General features: G+C 47.4%; 1 long non-coding RNA gene across 2 annotated transcripts; it reads right to left on the bottom strand.

The window, feature by feature from the left end:
- Nucleotides 1–632: 632 nt before the first annotated feature.
- On the bottom strand, nucleotides 633–2,071 carry LOC125520258. Of its 2 annotated transcripts, none has more exons than XR_007288614.1 (2): nucleotides 1,087–2,071; nucleotides 633–996 (listed from the first exon to the last, which is right to left on the bottom strand). It is a non-coding gene; the product is annotated as an uncharacterized LOC125520258 (long non-coding RNA). The 2 variants fall into 2 exon arrangements; XR_007288595.1 differs by having other exon boundaries at nucleotides 633–917.
- Between the last annotated feature and the right edge of the window lie 7,077 nt (nucleotides 2,072–9,148).

Here is a 9,148-nt window from a genome sequence, read left to right as displayed (position 1 = left end):
ATGTTATTATATCGTCGGCCCTCTACTTGCATGGTTTATATCATTGAACTGAATGATATTTTTTTAAAAGAAAATGTTTTTTTATTCTTTTTTTGAACTAAACATTTTTTACAACGATGTTCTGGACTGAATGTTCATTTTTTGACTTGTACTTTTACCATTTGAATTGCATGGGGTTTCCTTTTGCTTGAACTTTTACAATTTGAATTTTCATCATTTCTTTTCTTCCGAACGGACCACCGTTTTTAACTTGTACTGATCAATATTTTACAATGGTGCGTGTACTTCACCATTAAAAATGTTTGTACTACACATGTCCATAATAATTAACACAAGCACCATGTGGGCTAGGAAGAACAGAGCACTCAAATCAGAATTGACGCTGAAGAAACTCGCTGCAAATCATTACTTATTTAGGTGATATATCCAAACGTACAGAATTTTGAAACTTGAACTAACGACATTTCTGTACACGCACCAACTATTCTGTGTCTTTGCATGGACTGACAACAAAATATACACCTAACTAATATTAAGTTTAATTTAAACATTCGCTATTCATGAACTGGCATGTTTTCTTTTTGTGGACTGAAGAAAAGAGAACAAAAATACACAAATAACTCATGATAGAATACACACTGAAGAAAAAATAATTTCTTCTCTATGAAGTGATGATAGAATACACAAATATTCAGTATTCTGTCATCAGGTTTTTCATGGCAGGCAGTACAAGAATGACCAGGAAAAAAACAATCTTTCACACGCGAGTACAACAGCAGTACAAGTTCAGTATCATCTCTCGCACACACACCTCCTAACCTGCTTCGTGTCTACTTCTCCCTTATTGCTGCGTGCACCTGCTGCATAGCCCCTTCGCGGGCTGCACCCAGCTGCGACAACATTTGCACGAACATCAACTGAGCACATATCACAGATTAAGAAAAATCTCAGTTGGCTTGCATACAAGAGTTGGACTTCTGAGAAAAGTTGTGTAGCCTGACAAAGGTTGTGCAAGCAATAAATTGAAATGGAACGAACATTACATTAGCAAATAGATGTTGGATTGATAAGTTGAGTCTACTTGACCTTTTGTTATAGCCGATAGTGCACTGACGCACGTGTATGCACAACCATCCTTACTCCAGGCAATGACTGGACAATAGGGACAAAAGGTATGCTCACCAAGGAGCCACAACCCACTGTCGATCGAAGGAACTGATAACAGAGGAGCTCATGGACGTTCTCAGCCACGGACGTTGAACGGCTTTCCAACTGATGGGTTTTTGAGGCTTTCCTATTGACGGATTTTTGAGGAACAGAGGAAGGGGGTCTGGGCGTGGAGGCGCCGGGGGCAGGGACGTCGGGCTGGAGGCGGCAACCGGCAGGAGGGAGGTGCACAGCAACTGAGGATGGGGCAAGCATCTGCTAGGAGGAGATGGGGTGTTTTTTTGTTTGGCCGTGGTTGAGCTCGATGAGTGAGCAACTTCCACCGTTAAGTTAAGATGGTGGCTGAAGTTCTGCTCCGACTGTGGTCAGAGCTCAACTTGGACGGCTACCAGCGATTGTGGTGGACGAGCTCGTGATCGAGGGCAACCACAGGTAGGAGAACACCACGACCAGAGGCTGTCGAGGTGATTAGCGACCGGGGCCTGTCGGTGGAGAGCTGACCTGGATGAATGGCCGGTGACGGAAAGGAGGAGAGGAGCAGGACAAATAGTACTTGGGTTGGTCGCAGCAGCAGTAGATCCACGCAGATCATGGTCGGGGCCATCGGTGCCAGGTTGTGCTCGGGGCTGGAGCCGAGGAAGAATGTGGGGGCGGCGACCGAAGCTGAGGGAGAAGGTGGGGGCGGGGCGGCGAGCTGGGGGAGAAGGAAGGGTGCGGCGGCGCGCTGGGGGAGAGGGGAGGGTGCGGCGGCGCACTGGGGGAGAGTGGGAGAGCGTGGCGGCGCGTGGTGGAGAGGGGATGGCGCGGCGGCGCCCTGAGAGGGAGAGAGGAGGACGCCACGGCGTGCTGCGGGTGGGGAAGAAAGTGTTGGTCGGGATGAGTTTCTTTTCTCTTTTTCGGTGGGTAGTGATCTGGTTGGGCCTTGTTGAAAAAATAGACCGTGCCCTTATAGAGCCGAGGGGTAACATAATATTATTCTGTTACTAGTAACAGAATAGTCCATCCATATATACATCAGAAAAATACCAAATCAACATTGCAAAGATAAACCTTGAAGTCAAATCAATGTTGAAAACAAACCAAATGCGAAGATAATGCAATCATGACGCCACAAGAAAATCTTCGAGAAAGTTTGGTGGTGGCATTACCCACCGTATAGGTATTAGACCCAGACACGGCGCACAATTATCGTGGCGCTCTGAAGTCAAATTCCACGTTAATGTATTCACACTTAGAGTGTATGTCTTCATTGATTGAAGATATACGTTACTTCGTGTGTTGCACATCTAAGTCGTCAACATGCATAAGCGTTAGGATGTGTGTCCAATTACAGGACATTCGAGGATTTTAAGATATTTAGCTCACACCGCAACTTGCAAAACCTTTTCTCATCCAAGGGCTTTGTGAAGATATCTGCCAATTTCTCTCCAGTGTTGACATGAATGATATCAATATCTTCCTTCATGACATGATCTCTGAGAAAGTGATCATGGATCTGAATTTTCTTTGTCTTCGAGTGCTGGACTAGGTTGTTGGCAATCTTGATGGCGCTTTCATTATCGTAGTAGAGTGGCACATGCTTCAGGTGGATGCCATAGTCCTTGAGAGTTTGCTTCATCCATAGAAGCTGAGCGCAGCAAGATCCAGCAACAATGTATTCAGATTCAGGAGTGGAGAGAGATACACAGTTCTGCTTCTTTGAAGACCAACAGACAAGAGATCGTCCAAGAAAATGACAAGTTCCTGATGTGGACTTGCGATCAACCTTGTTACCAGCATAATCAGCATATGAGAATCCAACTAGATCATACTCTGAGCCCTTTGGATACCATAATCCTAGTGTTGGGGTGTAAGCCAAATATTAAAGAATTCGCTTCACAGCTTAGTAATGCAATTCCTTTGGTGCCGCTTGAAATCAGGCACACATGCAAACGCTAAGAATTATATCAGGCCTAGATGCACATAAGTAGAGTAAAGAACCAATCATGGAGCGGTATACCTTTTGGTCGAACTCTTTACCATTGTCGTCGGGGCCCAAATGGCCTTTGGTTGGCATTGGCGTCGTGTACCCTTTGCAGTCTCGCATTCCAAACTTCTTCAGGCAATCTTTGAGATATTTTTATTGTGAAATGAAGATGCCATTGCTCTGCTGACGGATTTGAAGACAAGGAAGAATTTCAGCTCACCCATCATGGACATCTAATATTGCTCTTGCATCATATGCCAAACTCATCACTGTATCTCCTATCAGTGCAGCCGAAGATAATGTCATCCACATAGATTTTGCATACAAACAGTTCACCATCATATGTCTTCGTGAAGAGAGTGGGGTCTAGAGAACCAGGTTTGAAGCCTTTGCTCTTCAGGAAGTCTTTGAGTGTGTCATACCAAGCGCGAGGTGCTTGTTTGAGGCCATACAATGCCTTGTTGAGCTTCTATACCATGTTAGGGCACTTTGGGTCTTCAAAACCAGGTGGTTGTGCAACATACACTTCTTCTTCAATTTTGCCAGTGAGAAAGGCACTATTTACATCCATTTGGTACAGAAGAATGTTGTTGTAGTTGGCATAGGCTATGTAACGCCCGGATAATCATGCTACAGTGATCTCACGTTAATGGTGACACGTCACCTCTGTCACTGTAATTAATCTCGGGTTGATTCAAAAAGTTTCAAATTTAAATTCAAATTAAAGTTAAACGACAAAGTTTTCAAAATATTAAACTAAAATGTTCGGGGTGTGTAGTTCAATGCCTGGATAATTATAATAAAGCAAACACATTTTTATAAAATGCCTAGATAATTTAAAATGATTTAAAACAGAAAAGAAAATAAATAAAAAAAAAGAAAAGGAAACTACAAAAACAGAAAACAAAACAAAAAAACAAAAGGGGGGAGAAGCCTCCCCTGCTGGACCGCCGCCCAGCTGGCCATCGGGCCAACCAGGCCGGCCCAGGTCGGCCCCTACTCCTCTCCCTTATCCACTCCTCCCCCCCACTCCCCACCGACAGCCCCCACTCACCCCCGAAATATCCCCCCCTCTCCCCCGATCTGGATCGGGAGGAGACCACCGCCGAACCCCGTCGCTGCCTGGAGCTTCGCCCCCCCCCGCCGGAGCTGCCTCCCCATCGTCGCCGGACTGCCGCCACCTTGACCCCTTCCTCGCCGGTCCTCCCCAACCTCCCCCGAGCCCGCTGCCCCGTGCCCTACGCTCCCTCGGTGAGGACCCCGGTCCTCCTCCTCCTCCCCGTCCCCCTCTCGCCGGCGCTCGCCTCGCCGTGCTACGTTCGGCCAGGCCGAGCCTCGGCCACGCGCCCCTGCCACCACCGCGTCCCGTGCCCTCCTGGCCTCGCCCTGCCCCGCCGCGCGAGCACGCGCTCGTGCCGCCGGGCGTGCCCCTGTGAGCCGCCCCTCCCCTCCTCTCTGTCCCTGGCCGCCGGCGCCCGCGCCCAGCTCTCCCTCGCCGCCTGGGCGGGCTACACCCGCACCCGCCGTCGCGCCCCGGCGCCCCTACTACTGCTCCGCCGCGCCTCCACGCGCGGCCGTGCCTGCCGCCGGCAGGCCACCGCGGCCACCCTGGCCTCTGTCCTCGTTCCGCCGCTCCCTGCGGGCGAGAGCCCGCACAGCCGCCTGTCGCCCCCCATCCCGGGTGGACTCGGGCGCGTGCCCGCACCCCGTACCCAGCACCCGCTAGGCCCCCCCCTCGGGCCACTGACTAGGGGGCCCCGCCCCATAACGTTTTTAGAAAAAAAAGAATTAAAAAAAAAAAATAAAATAAAAGAAAATATATAATAAATAATTAATTAATTAGCTAAATAATTAACTTAATTAATCATGTTTAGATTAACTAATTAAGAATAATTAACCTAATAAATAGTTACCCTAATTAACTACTGTTAATTAGCTAAACAATCCCTAATCAGGTGGGACCCACTTGTCAGGTTGACCAAGTCAACCCTGTTGACTGCTGACGTCAGCATGACATCATGCTGACGTCATAAATTCATTTTTCGAATTAAATTCCAGAAATTAATAAAATCTTTAGAAAATCATATCTTTTAATCCGTAACTCGGATTAAAATATTTTCAACATGAAAGTTGCTCAGAACGACGAGGCGAATTTGAATACGCAGCCCGTTTATCCGCCACGCATCCCTAGCATAGCGAACACGCAACTTTCCCCCTCTGTTTCATCTGTCCGAAAACGCGAAACACCGGGGATACTTTCCCGGATGTTTCCCCCCTTCACCGGTATCACCTCATACCGCGATAGGGCACCCCTAGCACCGCTACTTGTCATGTCATGAAATCGCTATGCATATGTTTGCTTAAATATTTATTGTTTTCCCCCCTCTTCTCTCGCTAGACACCGAGACCGACGCCGCTGCTACCCAGTACGACTACGGAGTTGACGACCACTCTCTCTTGCCAGAGCAACCAGGCAAGCCCCCCCTTTGATCACCAGATATCGCCTACTCTTCTCTATACTGCTTGCATTAGAGTAGTGTAGCATGTTACTGCTTCCCGTTAATCCTATACTGATGCATAGCCTGTCCTTGCTATACTGTTGTTACCTTTACCTGCAATCCTAATGCTTAGTATAGGATGCTAGTTTATCATCAGTGGCCCTACATCCTTGTCCGTCTGCCATGCTATACTATCGGGCGTGATCACTCGGAGTTATCACGGGATATTACTATATACTTTATACATGATACATGTGCTGACTAAAGACGGGTCGGCTTGAGAGCACCCACGAGTGGATCTTTGAGGCGGAGCGACAGGGCAGGTTCAGACCACCTAGGAGAGAGGTGGGCCTGGCCCTGCTCGGCGTTCGCGGATACTTAACACGCTTCACGAGATTTGGGTATTTGATCTGAGTCTGGCCATTTGGTCTATACGCACTAACCATCTACGCGGGAGTAGTTATGGGTATCCCGGCGTCGTGGTATCAGCCAAAGCCTTCGTGACTGTCAGCGACTGAGTGGCACGCCCGGATTGAACGTAAGCCTGCTCTTGTATTAAGGGGGCTAGTTCTGTTTCCGGCCGCGTTCGCAACGTGCAGGTGTGCTAAGGGCGATGGGCCCAGACCCCTGTGCGCTTAGGTTTAGACCGGCGTGCTGACCTCTCTGTTGTGCCTAGGTGGGGCTGCGACGTGTTGATCTTCCGAGGCCGGGCATGACCCAGGAAAGTGTGTCCGGCCAAATGGGATCGAGCGTGTTGGGGTATGTGGTGCACCCCTGCAGGGAAGTTAATCTATTCGAATAGCCGTGATCTTCGGTAACAGGACGACTTGGAGTTGTACCTTGACCTTATGACAACTAGAACCGGATACTTAATAAAACACACCCTTCCAAGTGCCAGATACAACCGGTGGTCGCTCTCTCACAGGGCGACGAGGGGAGGATCATCGGTTAGGGTTATGCTATGCGATGCTACTTGGAGGTCTTCAGTCTACTCTCTTCTACATGCTGCAAGACGGAGGCTGCCAGAAGCGTAGTCTTCGAAAGGATTAGCTATCCCCCTCTTATTCTGGCTTTCTGCAGTTCAGTCCACCGATATGGCCCTTTACACATTTACCCATGCATATGTAGTGTAGCTTCTGCTTGCGAGTACTTTGGATGAGTACTCACGGTTGCTTTCTCCTTCTTTCCCTCTATCCCTTCTACCTGGTTGTCGCAACCAGATGTTGGAGCCCAGGAGCCAGACGCCACCGTCGACAACGACCCCTACTACACCGGAGGTGCCTACTACTACGTGATGCCCGCTGACGACGACCAGGAGTAGTTAGGAGGATCCCAGGCAGGAGGCCTGCGCCTCTTTCGGATCTGTATCCCAGTTTGTGCTAGCCATCTTATGACAACTTGTTTAACTTATGTCTGTATTCAGATATTGTTGCTTCCGCTGACTCGTCTATGATCGAGCTCTTGTATTCGAGCCTTCGAGGCCCCTGGCTTGTAATATGATGCTTGTATGACTTATTTTATTTGTAGAGTTGTGTTGTGATATCTTCCCGTGAGTCCCTGATCTTGATCGTACACGTTTGCGTGTATGATTAGTGTACGATTAAATCGGGGGCGTCACAGGCTAGCAGCATGCGAATGGCTTCAAGCCTAGCCACAGGGGAAAATGTTTCTTCGAAGTCAATCCCTTCAACTTGTGTGTAACCTTGAGCAACTAGACGAGCCTTGTTTCTAACGACTTGACCATGCTCATCTTGTTTGTTGCAATAGATCCATTTGGTACCAATGATATTGTTCTTGCGAGGATCTGGACGCTTTACCAGCTCCCACACATTGTTCAGCTTGAACTGTGGAAGCTCTTCTTGCATAGCTTGAATCCATTAAGGTTCCATGAAGGCTTTGTCAACTTTCTTGGGTTCTGATATTGAGACAAATGCAAAGTGCCCACAGAAATTTGCTAGCTGTGTTGCTCTTGAACGAGTGAGGGGACCAGGTGCATTGATGCTATCAATTATCTTCTCAATCTGTACTTCATTTGCAACACGAGGATGAACTGGATGAAGATTCTGCCCTTGCTGATCATTGTCTTCATCTTCAACATTGCCTTCAGGCTGAGCAGTGTCTTCGGGCTGATTAGGTGCAAAAATGATGATTTCCTCTTCAGCCTGTGCCTTTGAAGGTATGATTTCTCCAGTACCCATAAGCTTGATAGATTCACTTGGTGTAGCTTCATCTAGCACATTTGGCAGGTGCTCTCTTTGCGAGCCATTAGTCTCATCGAACCGCACATCCACAGTTTCAACCACTTTGTAGTGAAAGAGGTTGAAGACTCTGTAGGAGTGCGAATCCTTTCCGTAGCCAAGCATAAATCCTTCATGTGCTTTCGGTGCAAATTTTGAAGTGTGATGCGGGTCCTTGATCCAGCACCTAGCACCAAATACTCTAAAATAGCTAAAGTTTGGCTTTTTACCAGTCAGGAGCTCATATGATGTCTTCTTTAGGAACTTGTGAAGATAAACACGATTGATGACGTGGCATGCAATATCAATAGCTTCAGGCCTGAACTTCCTTGGAGTCTTGTACTCATCAAGTATCGTTCGTGCCATCTCAATGAGGGTTCTATTCTTGCGCTCCTAAGGTGTGTATGGAGCCAAGAACTCATGTGTGATGCCCAATGTATCAAGATAAATGTCAAGGCCGGTGTTCTTGAATTCTGTGCTATTGTCACTTCGGATGTGCTTGATCTTGATGCCATAGTTGGCCATGGCATGATTGGCGAATCGTCTGAAGACATCCTGCACTTCGGTCTTGTAGAGAATTATGTGCACGCATGTATATCTCGAGTAATCATAACAATGACGAAGCCATAGAGGCAAGCAGTGGTAGTGAGGGTAGAATAGTGAGTAGGGCCGAATAAGTCCATGTGAAGCAGCTCGAAGGGACGTGTCGTTGTCATGATTGTCTTCGAGGGATTCTTGGCCCGAGTCATCTTTCCAGCTTCGCAGGCACCACATAGATGATCCTTCTTGAACTTGACGCCCTCGATGCCTATGACATGCTTCTTCTTTGCGAGAGTGTGTAAGTTCCTCATGCCCACATGCCCTAGCCTCCGATGCCAGAGCCATCACTCTGAAGCTTTTGCTAGAAGACATACGGCCAACTGTGGTCCTGCTGATAAATCTACCATGTACAAATCATCCTTTTGATACCCTTCAAAGACTAGAGATTTTTCAGATTCCATAAGTACAAGGCAACAATATTTACCAAATATCACAATCATGTTCAGATGACAAAGCATTGAGACATGCATTAAGTTGAAACCTGAAGGAAATATTCCCTAGAGGCAACAATAAAGTTGTTATTTATATTTCCTTATATCATGATAAATGTTTATTATTCATGCTAGAATTATATTAACCTAAAACTTAGTACATGTGTGAATACATAGACAAAACAGAGTGTCCCTAGTATGCCTCTACTTGACTAGCTCGTTAATCAAAGATGGCTAAGTTTCCTAGCC

This window comes from Triticum urartu, chromosome 1, assembly GCF_003073215.2.
Source record: "Triticum urartu cultivar G1812 chromosome 1, Tu2.1, whole genome shotgun sequence".
Taxonomy (NCBI): domain Eukaryota; kingdom Viridiplantae; phylum Streptophyta; class Magnoliopsida; order Poales; family Poaceae; genus Triticum; species Triticum urartu.
Note: the sequence above shows the minus strand (reverse complement) of the source record. Positions and strands in the feature narration are given on the sequence as shown.